The sequence below is a fragment of the Triticum aestivum genome, chromosome 2B (genome assembly GCF_018294505.1).
Source record: "Triticum aestivum cultivar Chinese Spring chromosome 2B, IWGSC CS RefSeq v2.1, whole genome shotgun sequence".
In the NCBI taxonomy this organism is placed as follows: Eukaryota; Viridiplantae; Streptophyta; class Magnoliopsida; order Poales; family Poaceae; genus Triticum; species Triticum aestivum.
Window position 1 is genome coordinate 33,354,432 of NC_057798.1, and position 12,807 is coordinate 33,367,238.

Sequence of the window (12,807 nt, forward strand, 5' to 3'; positions counted from 1 at the left end):
CAGCGATGGGGGCACAACCGGCGCGCGCCTTCCTTGCTCATAGCCAAAATTCGCGTAAATCGCGCGCCCTGCTCGCTCCTAGCCACGTTCCTGAAGGCGGTGTACCGTCACGTACGTGCGGAAGATATTATTCCCGACGTGGATTGGCTCCCTTCACGAATATGGGCCACGTTCCTGAAGGCTTCTGGTATTCCTCAAGGTTAATATGCGGCCCTTCAGGATTGACTCGGCCCATTCGCCTCGGTACGCAATTCACGTTCCTGAAGGAGGGCTCGCAACCTTCAGGAATCTTATAAACCGTCACGAAAAAGTCTGTTTAGGGTAGTGTCACCCCTCATCATTCCAAATCATCTAACTTTCTGAACGGTCACCCATCCTCCCACTCCCTCAGCCTGAGCATGCTTAACTTCTGGGTTCTATTCTCCCCCCTCATTTCCAAGTCTGCACTTGTTGTTCTCCTGACAATAGTAAGATGTCAATCCTATTAACCTTCAGGAATTTTGCTTGAGCATAAAGTGACACATTTCACTGTTTGAGTTTGAAACTATTGTTTTAAAAAATAATAATTATTTAGTAACTGTTCGCACACGAACACGTCATCGTGTACCCTCGATGCCGGGTGTGATGCATCGCAGCTCACGTCGAAGGAGACCCGCCGGAAGCGCGGTACGCAGGACAATCCGATGGGCGCTTTTGTAGACCCGAAACCCCACACGCCCGGGAGGGACCCCGTCAGGGCGCGCGGCGGCTATGGGCTGCCCTAGGTCGGCCTGACCGCCCCTAGGGCCTCGTGGATCGCCGCCCTGCAACTAGAAGAACGAACGAAGAATGAGGAAGAAGAAGAACAAGGGAGAGAGATAAAGGTAAATGTAAAAGATGATAGATTAATTGTTCGATTGTGTGTTGTTATTCAATCGGCCGTCACCTCTTACATATATATGAGGCGGCTGGACTTTCCGTACAAGAAAAGGACTCAAATCCCGTCCAAAACATCAAAAGATAACCTAAATCGGACTACGAGGGCCGGAACTTCCGGGCCGGAACTTCCGGTCAGCCCGGAACTTCCGGGCTAAAATTACATCAAATTGCCCTCTTGCACAGCTCCTACAGGTTGCATATGGCTTCGGATCGTGATGGTCCCAAAAGCAAAGTTGTAGATCTTGTAATGTAGCAAAATTCCTTAGTTGATCACTTTTTCATCCGAGGTCATCTTGATGTCGAAACTGGCCCCGCAAATCTGCAAATAATGTTAAAATTCCAGTTTTCAGGGTGCACCGCGTGCAAACTTTCGATTTAGCCCGGAACCTCCCTGGAAGTTTTGCCCGGAACTTCCGGGGCAGATTTATGCAGAACACTGTTTTGGCTCTAACTTTTGCATACGAACTCCGATTTAGACGTTTCTTATATCAAAATCGATCGTTTTGACGAGACGAAGACAATATGTGTAGAAACTTTTCTCATATGAGGCCATCTTGGAGGTATAATCAGCCGAATAGTGTTCTGAATACAAAATCTCAGTGCTTCAAACACAACTTCGGCCTTAGATGCGATCGGATGGCTATGGCCCAAATATCAAAGTTTCTCCTTTTGACGATACAAAACTTTCTCCCTTTGAGCACTTTTCCATTTGTTCCTGACCGTGCCAAAATCTGGTGTCAACAGTAACACTAATATTACTTGAATAATTAGTTTGACCATTGTTTGACCACAGTTTGACCATTGTTTGACCACGGTTTGAACAGATTTGACCGAAATTCAAAATAACTGAAATAATTATTTAGTAACACTAATATTGTAGAATAATTAGTTTGACCATTGTTTGACCACAGTTTGAAATTTTTTCAATTTTTTCCACTCTAGATCTAAAAAGGCCCGTAACTTTTTTCGGTTAGGTTTTTGAGGATTTTCTGTTAGGTTTTTGAGGATTTTCTGTTAAATTTGGATGTAACTTTTCAAGTAGAAGATTTTTCATATAAAAAACTTTTTCATCCGAGTTAGTATGCAAAAGTTATGCCCATTTTTACAAATTCTCGAGAGATTTTGCAAATAAAGTCGAAATTCATATTTGCAAATTTTCCCAACAACTAGACCACATATCACATGAGAAACTTATTTTCTTTTATTTTTTTGACATTTTCATCATTTTCTTTTATTTTTCTAAAACTGAAAAGGCGATCCGAAGAGGGGGGGGGGTAGAGTTTGAAAATGGAACCTTTAGTACCGGTTCGTGCCATGAACCGGTACTAATGCCTCAAACCCCATTAGTACCGGTTCGTGGCATGAACCGGGACTAAAGGTCTAACCCTTTAGTCCCGGTTGGTGCCACGAACCGGGACTAATGGGCATCGCATCCTTTAGTCCCGGTTCGTGGCACCAACCGGGACTAAAAGGTCTAGACGAACCGGGACAAATGGCCCACGTGGCCCCTGGGCGCACGAACCGGGACTAATGCCCCAGAGGAGGATGCGCATGATCTCCTTGGCTACAAGGCAGTGAAGCAAGAGGCATGATCTCCTTGGCTACAAGGCAGTGAAGCAAGAGGAAATAGTGGTCGCCCCTGGCGGCGGAGGTGGGTTTCACGTGGCCTCCGGCCACGACGCATGTGACAACACACAAAACAATCAAGAAGAGGAATAACTACCAGCCTTGATAGGAAAAGGAAACGAAGGATCGACGCAAACTGAACGAGTTATTGCAAAATAGAGGAGGACGAGAACAAATTTCTTTCTTGACTGGACTATCAAATATCGCAGATGCATTTTCCTGTGTGAGGGTCGTGATCAGTGGAAGTGTGTTAACTGACATGAATTCGGCAATGGCAGATTGCTCTGAACTCGCTGTCAGCACAATGAATGGTACATTTATATCGAATTCATAGGCCAAAATCATCTAATATACATAGAAAGGCTGCTGGAAGCTGAACCAAGTTAGTGATGAAAATACCTTATACGTTCAACTTCTCCTCCTCTTTCTTCAGCAAGGCAAGACTGTTAGCTTTGTTAATCTTGATTCACATGTATCTGCATATTAGTTTGCTTGTCCATGCATATAGGTAGTTGTAGCAGGTGGAGCCTCGGAGAACATGCAGGAGGTGAGATGCGAGGAGCCGTGAGATATGGCGCATGGCGAGATATGCCGAACGGTGGCGAGAGGCTGCTGTGTATGCATGTCCGAGGTTGCTAGCTGTTGTTGCATGAGTGGCCGGGTCGTGTGGTTCCTAGAGTGATTCTAGGAGAAGATCAGGTCATTAGTTAGTGGTGTGAGTGGGTGCGTGCATGCAGTTAGTGGGCGAGTGTGTGGCCCGGCTGCGTGGGCTGAGTCTACTTAAGCACTTGTACGCATATTTGCTTTGAGAAAAGTATACAGAGAAGAGAAAAGGGTCGGCTGTGTGATACAGCGGCCACCAAATATTTGTGTTCTTTTGTTCTTGCGTGAGCTTTGAGAGGAAGCTAGACGAAGAAGAAGAGGAGTTGGCAATCAGCTCCAACAAAGACTAGAGAGGTGCACTTGGCTTCAGGGTCAATGTGAAAAAGCTTAGCTACATCAGGACTTGTAGTATGCTAGAAGTTGAATGTCTCTTCCAGCCTTGAAGCAGCATCAAGCTCATTACTTGGAGCACCCTACAACATTTGACATGATTTATTGACCACAACACTACAGTCTGCAATATCTAAACTCCAGGCACTGCTACTCTTAGTGAAGGTACACATATGAGTATATGACTGCTTTCCTTTGTAGTTAGTAGCCATGATTGGTGGTTGGAATATTAATTAATCTGGTCATACGATATTACTGCTACTCTTAGTCATCTTTCAAACACAACAAACTTGAGATGCATATATACAAAGAATATAATGCTAAGTAATGAATGGAAGAAAAGGAATAACATAGATTGTACTCCTTCCGACCCAAAATAAGTGTCTCAACTTTGTACTAACTAATTTAGTACAAAGTACTCCCTCTGTAAACAAATATAAGAGCGTTTAGATCACTAAAGTAGTAATCTAAATGCTCTTATATTAGTTTACGGAGGGAGTACTAACTAAGATAGTACAAAGTTGAGACACTTATTAACTAAGTTAGTACAAAGTTGAGACACTTATTTTGCGACGGAGGAAGTAGAAAATAGGATGACACGAGAGCTCAGCGTTAAAAGATAGCTTGAAGAAATAAGATGGGTATCTATATATGAGTGGAGTTATACCTAAATTCCTTGTTCTGTCCAAGGAAGATCAGTCATGAGCACATCATCAAATTGGTACACTATGCAACATATATAATCAGTAGTGCAAGTGGCAAACTTTGCATTTGATTGTCAGGAAATCCCTCTGCAAGAAGAAACATCTTGTTTTAAAGAAGTACAAGATATGGATTGCATCAATGAATTAAGTCTCCGCAAAAAAATTCAATGAATTAAGTCCCCCAAAAAATTAAATAATGCATGCTCTGTTGGTGTTAACATAGATTTGTCTACATTGCTTAGTTTGTGTGATGCAGTTTAATATACCCACAAAATAAGTTGAATTGTTCGTAATTGGTGCCAAACATAGGACTGAGAAGGGATTAGGGAGAGAGGGGCTATTACATGAATCTGCTACCTGCTGACGGTGGGGGTGTATGAGGTGAAAAGGCTTCTTGCAGGGGGGGAGAAACAAAATAAGATTTTTAATGTAACGAAATGAGGTGTCCTATTCTTCTTCTGCATTCGAACTGAATACACAGTACATTGTCTCCTTGAATGTAGCTAAATACCAAATTACCGGCTGAAGTTATTTTCCATTTCACCTATTTGTTCTGTAGGAAGAGACTGCTCGGTGCTCAAGTGGTCTGAGGTCACGTAAATCAGTGCTATGATCTCTCTGCTTAGATAAGTCATGATGAATCCAAATCTACAAGCAAAAGACAACAATTCTTAAAATTCTCTGACTTGTTATGTTTTCCTAAATGTGGTGACTTTAGGAGCATCTCCTTTTCAGTTTCCTGTGCCAAGACCTGAAGAAAAAATGCAGAGTGTGGGGGGCTGACCTTGCTGCTGCAGGCTAGCGTAGATCGAGGAGGCAGTGGCTGTGGGCTTGTAGTAAGACGTCAGGAGAGGGTGATGCCTGGGTCATTGGATGTCAACCCCAAGCATCGATCTCCCCTTCCTGCTTTTGATTGCCTCCAGATCTCACAAGAGCGGCTGGAAGATGCTCAGAAACAACAGGAGCATCAAGAACAAATGAAGAATTCCACCATTATAGAGTCTAGATCTTGTAATGTTGCAGGTTTCTCAGGGATAAATTATCAGATAATCTATCTGGGGTGTTCGAAGTATATCAATCCCGTATATTAAGATGCATCAACGACACTAATATTTGAAACCCTAGAAAGTAGCCTAAAATTCGAGCATGAAAAAGGGTAGGTCGGAGAGATCTACTCACTTCTCGTCGAACTTCTTGGTCTCCTCATCGATCCGGCCACACATCTCCGCGAGCAGCGCCGCGTCCACCTCCAGCACGCAGCCGGCCGCCGGTGACTCATACAGCGCGGCCATGTCTGGAAAAAACAAGCACATCGGATCGAATCAGAGCCATACACGGACGCGGGCACTGGCCGCCCTACACGTGGGAAGATGGATAGTGCCATGCCCCGACCTTAACTGGTCACTGATGTAGAAGGGCTCAATGGCGGCTCGGATCTGGAGCGGAGGTGAAGAATGGAGCGACGCCGGCTTTGATGTGCGAGGGCGGCGGCGAAGGATGGAGCGGCGGCAGCGACGAACGAGGGCAGAGAGTCGTGCGTGCGAGTGGTTCTCGCTCGAGGGTGGGAGGCCTCCGCGCGCGTGCGATTGGTTTGGGGTTTTTTTCGTTGGTTAATTTACGTAGGTTTTATTTTGTAGATTTTTTTCATCTGTTTTTCTTGGGTGCGACGGGAGGATAGCAACTGGACTGCGTGGGGGGTCGCTACGAGGTTTTTTTGATTCGACGCGGCTCACAGTGAGGTGGGAGGAGGTACGAAAAAAAACAGGTTTGGTGGGACGAAATTTAACCGGTGAGCGGAGAGTACCAACTGAGACATTAGGAGGAGATATCATACCCAGTAGAAATAATAGAAGTATTCAAAAAATTGACTGCTCCAGAACCAATACCAGCAGTAATATGTTTTCATCATGAACTGTTCAAACTGAACTATATGTTCCCTAGGAACCAAAGGATTGGAAGCTTAAACTCGTATTTTCTAGACCTTTTACAGAAAGATGGCAATAATTTTGTTGCTCTTTTAAATTAAGTTAAATTACTTCATTGTGTGATGCTAGTTAAATATGTTATATCCAATGCAGTGAAAACTTATTGTACTGGCATATCATAACAAAGCTTAACCAACCTTATTTTAGAACCCTATATGCAGCACCGACGCGGAGCCTTGGCGCAGTGGTAAAGCTGCTGCCTTGTGACCATGAGGTCACCGGTTCAAGTCCTGGAAACAGCCTCTTGCAGAAATGTAGGGAAAGGCTGCGTACAATAGACCCAAAGTGGTCGGACCCTTCCCCAGACCCTGCGCAAGCGGGAGCTACATGCACTGGGGCTGCCCCTTTTTTTATATGCAGCACCGACGCAGGTCAGAAGAATTTAAAACAAGGTAGCAAGTGTTAAACAGGAACAGAATATACCTGTGGGGTTCCTTCCGAGTGGTTTCACTTCTCCACAAGGCTAATTATCCTGCAGTTGGTTGAAAGAGCGATCCTCAACTCTGGGATTTCAGTACTAACAGAACCTCAAAATCAGGACTGCCAAAAAACTACCTGTGTGACGTATCATTCATGTAGAAGATGGGAGGACTCGTGACCAAACATACAACATGAAACTGGTTGCTATCTGCACAAGTTAACCTGGCAAAGGATTCAAAATCACGATTCTTGATGGCCTCTTCCATTTTCAATATGCGACCTGGCACTACAGTCTGGAATACAAGAAAAAGTAGTGCAGTGCAGAGTGAGAGCAAGAAACAGTAAGCTGCAGCTAAAGAGATAAATGGCCAAAAGACTTGATATAAAATTGAAACAACAAAACTTGAGGGTCCACACAAGAGGAGGGATATTTTGTTTCCTCGATGATTCGTAAAAGAAATTGTACTATATGTGCCAAAAACAAGTTAAAGATGAAAATGCAATCACCTGGGCCCTGTACTGCAAGAGGGGGCTTGTTTCAACAGTGTCCCGCATCCCACTGGTGCTACTGGTTTCCTTCTGCTTTGAACTGACCTAATTCCACAAAGCAACATAATAAGAGAAAGATGTTGGGATAAAAATGGTAAAACGGTGTCACTATATAGTTAAGGATTGGTGTTAATGGAACCATGACTCGATGAGCAATATCTGTTATACAACAGAGATCACATTGACATACCACTGCTATGATTATAACAAGATCATCCCAATGTGATTCGTCAACAAGCTGTACTGCCATACTGTCACTTCCATCATCATTCTACAAGTATAGGGTCAAACTCAATCGTTTTACAATAGAAAAACATGCATTTTAACCAATTCAATTTCTCTGCCTTAACCAAGAGATCACTTACTTTTCCCATACACCATTTCACAAACCCACCATATGTACTGCGGCATGCACTTCCAGACCCCTGCCTGCATTGAAATTTGTCAGCCCGAGAGAAGTATAACTAAAGAGATGAAGTAAAATTGTTGCTATATCATCAAGCAAACATCATGAACAGGATAGTGCACAAACAAAGTGTTGCTACATAATGTATCAGTACAGAGTACAGACCTTGCTATTGAAGAAAGTATTCAAATTACGAGGGTGAAAACTACAAACAGTATTCAAATTACCAATTTGTGCTGTGATATTGGTATGAAAGCAAGACCATGTTTAGCTTCTCCCATGTTTTCTCATGGCGACCCAGACCCCCGATGCGATGGCGAGGACCATGAGATCTGGCGGAGGGGATTCACGCAGCGGCAAGAGGGGATTCACGTAGTGGCGAGGAGTGCGGCATCCGGATCGGACGTGAGGGCAGGAAATGGTGGGGATGCGGACGGTGGAAGGCAGAGGCCTCCAACCTCCTCCTCTGCCTGTGCGTGGCTGTGGAGCTCAAGGATGGCACAGATGCGGAAGCAGCGGTTCTACCGTGGCGGATCTTGTTGCGGCCGGAGCTCGTAGGAGGAGAGAATGGGAGGGGAGGGAAGGGGGCGCCGACAGAGGGGGAAGGTTGGGGAAGACGAGGTGGGCGGTGGGGTTGGAGGCCGGCGGCTGGTTTGGAGGAATCGGGAGAGGAGGAAGATAGCGGCGGCGGGCGGCTGGTTGGGTGGACAGTGGGCGGCTGCCCTGGTTTTTTTCGTGGGTTTATTTTCGTAGATTTTATTTTCTAATCGTTTTTTCCTCGATCGGCCGTGTGGGAGGAGGAAATCGTCACTGGAACCAGCTGGGGGTTCGCTGTTACGTACGAGGTGGGAGTGAGGATGAAAATAAACCAGCTAACCAGACGTGGTGGGACGAAAATTAACCGGTGAATGGAGACTACCAACTGAAACATTAGGAGTAGAGATATATCCCAACCAAAATATATATCCAATCCAAATACATCTACTGGTTACATACATAGCACTAGAAAGATGCAACAAACAGGACAAAGATTTCAAAAATATATTACAAGGTAAAAAGGAAGCATATCATTCTACGTCCATGAAAACGCAATAACACATCTCATCTTCATCAATCTTATTGCATCTCAAAGAACTGACGTCGAACAAATGTTGTCATGGAAACGATACCGAGTAATTCACGTGCTGTTGTTGTTTTCGCCCTGGTCGCATTTCACAAAATCCTAGAAGCTTGTCATCAATATGTAGTGCAAAACACACCCATGAAGCTCGATCAGCAACTCATGCTCGTTGAGCATAGCAATCCTCCTTAGACGTCTCACATTTAGATCAAGTTGTGGTGACACCTCCTGTGTCTACAAATCAATCCAAGACCTTAAGGCCCAAACCTTTACCTCGGATCTCACATCACAAAAGCATCTACAATATGATGCCATCATAACCGGCACACATCACAAGCGCATTACCCATCTCACCGGTGATGCCTGAAGATAATGTAGGGATGGACAAAGCATCGATCAGAATGTTTCAGCCACGGTGTTGAACACTATTTTTTAAAAGGGGCATTTTATTACTTAAAAAAATTAAGCAATACACCTGGCCTCTGCATCAGTAAGATGCACACAGCCAAACAAAGTCCTCACACAGAAATGAAAAATAAAAAGGCGAAATAGAAAGAAACATGTAGAGTCCGTATAACGCTTAAAGCAGAGGGGGGCCAATCCTAAGATCTTGTTGCAACCCATGTTGGATAAAAGTATCCCTCACTGTAGCCGCCAATCGTGTAAACACCTCCGTAAACAGGTCTCGATTCTCCACGCGTTATAGAGGGGACCATAAACGAAGAGTCCCGGTACATCTGTAAATAACCTGCATAAGAGAAATACTTTTGTTGTTAAAAACCTTACCATTTCTACATAGCCACATGTTGAATACTATTGCATTGCCAAAAATATTACAATGTTGCACCAAGCACAAATGTTGCCTGCCACTGTGGGACACATGCGCATTAGAAGAGTAGATGATCCATCTAGTGAATGCTCCATTAGCGGTTGTCCGCCCTGAAAAGAATGTGATCTAGTTGCACCTTCCATTACAACTAACTTGTTACGACTTTACTCCAGTCGCTACCCTAGGCTTAGTGGCATCGGCCTGTCAGGTAAAAATTAACATTGAAAGTATAACCATCATCTTTCATTCTCCATACTAAGCAGAGTACCCGTCATTTTTCAGATGGAGGATGCTGGTAGAAGCTAGTATGCTAGTTCTGAACAATCGCCCATGGTTTGGTTCAAGAAGCAATGGGAGGGGAGCACACTGTCATGTACTGGGGTTGTTGATGTCGAATAGTCCACCACACTCATGGGATAATACGATGTAGGGTTCGTTACGCTCATGGAAGGAGGCGATGAGGAGGCCATCCCACAAATCGTGGATCATGGTGTTGAGTTTGTCAAGGTCGGGGTCAGGATACCAAAGGACGGGCTGACATAGAGCCTGTGATGGGTACCGCAATTGCAAAGGAAAAATAGATGGAGGTTATAGACTTGGTCGTGATGCTTTATTAGGTCGATGACTGGGAGTATGGGTTGGCAGCGGTGCTCTTCAAGTAGGAATTCATGGGTTGAGGTGGCACATAGTGGCGGCGCCAGGGCCTAGCTATGTTGTTAGATGTCTACACATAATTTTGGGAAAACGTACATACGTTAGTAGAGTGAGCTGCAGAGGGGCTAAGCTCACGGAAGAGTGAGTGGGCTCCATTTCGACCGACGGTGCGATCTGGTCCAACCGAGCCCGCGACAACGCGGTGCTACTGGGCGTCTATTCGTCGTCGTCAGCCAGCCTGCTAACATGGCATGTCAGATGAGAGCCCGCCCTGTCATAATCATCCTTAAAATGGTCGAATCGGAAAATAGCTCAAATTGGTAGTGTTTTAAAAAAAAGTGATAGCATTTGGTTAGGTCTATGTAATGTGGTCATTTTTGGGGATGGAAGCCCCAATTGTGATAGCTTTACGCTATTTACTTGCATTTGAGATGGTATTGTCCATCCAGAAACCTTCTAGGCTTCGCTTACATTGGGCATAATTTTGTGTGCTCGCTGGTATTCAACTCATATCAGTTTTGTCATTAGCAACCAGTGCAACATTGGTATGGTTTTTTCTGATCATCGTCAGTTACACTTGCTTTAATTGTAGTTAATATACTGATGAACTCAGAACAAAGATGTTTTCTTGGGAGCACTTGAAATCCACCTATTTACTTTTTGAATGGAGCCTTTTTTTATTGCATAATGGAGCCTATATACATTGTTATAAGTGGATATGCTAGTAATAGTCGCGATACATATGGGAGTGGATATGTCTCTCCCTCAACAAAAGGAACATCCGTCTCGCCTCTCCGCGACACTGTACCGGGTTGGCCCAGTACTTAGTTAGTTCATTTGTTTTGTTTCTTTGGTATTTTTCTTAGTTATTTACTTTTGTTTGTATTCCCCAAAAATATGCATATTTCAAAATTACATTACTTCAATTTTTAGAAGTGTTTTTTTTGCGGGATAATTTTTAAAAGTGTTGATGGCACATTTAAAAAAATGTTCATGCTGTGTGAAAATAATGTTTGTGCAACGTCTAAAAAAGGTTGATAACATTCAATAAGAAATCTTCATGATATTTTTCTAAATGTTCATGTGTTTCAACAAGAAAAAATTAAAATTTTGGAAAAAATATTTACACATTGTAAAAAATGTTCACGTAATTTAAAATAAAGTATTACTTAAAAACTGTTGAAATATTTTAAAAAAGTCTTTTACACTGTAAACAATGTTCACAATTTAAGAGAAGTATTGTACGACTCAATGAATGTAGTATGTAAAATTTTAAAAAATGTTGACTCATTTCAAGAATATGTGGTGGAATTTTTAAGGAATGTTTATACAATATAAAAAAAATGTTCATGTAGATTTAAAACTATATTTTTTACCAGCCAAAAAATGTACAATGCTTAATTCAAAATGTTCAACTTTTATCTAAAAAAATAAATATGTATTTGAATAACTGTTCATCATGTATTTGAGTAATGTTCAGTATGTATCTTAAAAAAATATGCATGTATACGGAAAATGTACACCCTGCATTGTAAAAAGTCAACGTGTACTTGACAAGAAGAAAAGAAAATAAAAATGGAAATAGAAATCAAAGTGAATTAAACTGATAAAAAGACACAGAAAACCTGAAACAAAAAGAAACTCATGAGAGGCTCTAAAACCAAAAATGCCAAAAGGAGACCGAGCTCCATGGAGGCCTTTATTTGAAAACATTAAAATTCAAATTCTGGAACATAAAAAAATTCTCAAAATAAATACGCATATACCTGGATACATAATGTACATGTGTGAAAAAATTCAGGTCCAAATACATTAAAATGTGAGGTACACAAAAAGACAAATCTGGGGTATGGTAACCCAACCAGGGCCATCAATTGAGGCACTTGGAAAATAAATGATTTCGAGAGGCAAGTAGGGAGGCGCACATTCTGCATCGCCTTTATAAAGGGACAAGGATCCTCCGTTTTCACCCACGCCTTCTTCCTCCTTTGCTCATCCATTCTCGTACCCTTGATCTCCAGCGCCCTAGTTCTCACCTTCTCCGTAGGGCCGCAGCATGTCCAGAGCGGGAGGCAAGTGGATGGCCTCCTCTGTCACAGAGGAGGACATTACCAAGCTTCGGGAGGCCGGATACCTGACCGAGAGCATCACGCATAGGCTTCCGGCAGAGGGACAGATTACCCCCACCCCAAAGTCCCGAGAGAGAGTAGTATTTCTCCCTCATTTCGTCCGCGGACTAGGATTTCCACTCCACCCATTTGTCCGCGGGCTCATGTATTACTACGGGATAGATTTTCACGACCTAGCCCCGAATTTCGTCCTCAACATCTCGGCGTTCATCATCGTGTGCGAGGCCTTCCTCCGCATCAAGCCTCACTTCGGCCTGTGGCTGAAAATCTTCTGCGTGAAGCCGAAGATCGTGAGTGGCCAACAGGCGGAGTGCGGAGGTGCCATGGTGGGCAAGATGCCCAACATCACATGGTTGGCAATCAGGGTGGTTCTACATCACCGAGCCGCGCGACGCCAACCGGGTGGCGGCCCCCAAATTCCGATCCGGAATCCCCATGCGGCTCACTTCTTGGGAAAAGAAGGGCCTGGCCTGG

General features: G+C 43.6%; 1 pseudogene; it reads right to left on the bottom strand.

Moving 5' to 3' along the window:
• Nucleotides 1–858: 858 nt before the first annotated feature.
• LOC123043314 (diphosphomevalonate decarboxylase MVD2, peroxisomal-like) lies at nucleotides 859–8,298 on the bottom strand (annotated as a pseudogene).
• Between the last annotated feature and the right edge of the window lie 4,509 nt (nucleotides 8,299–12,807).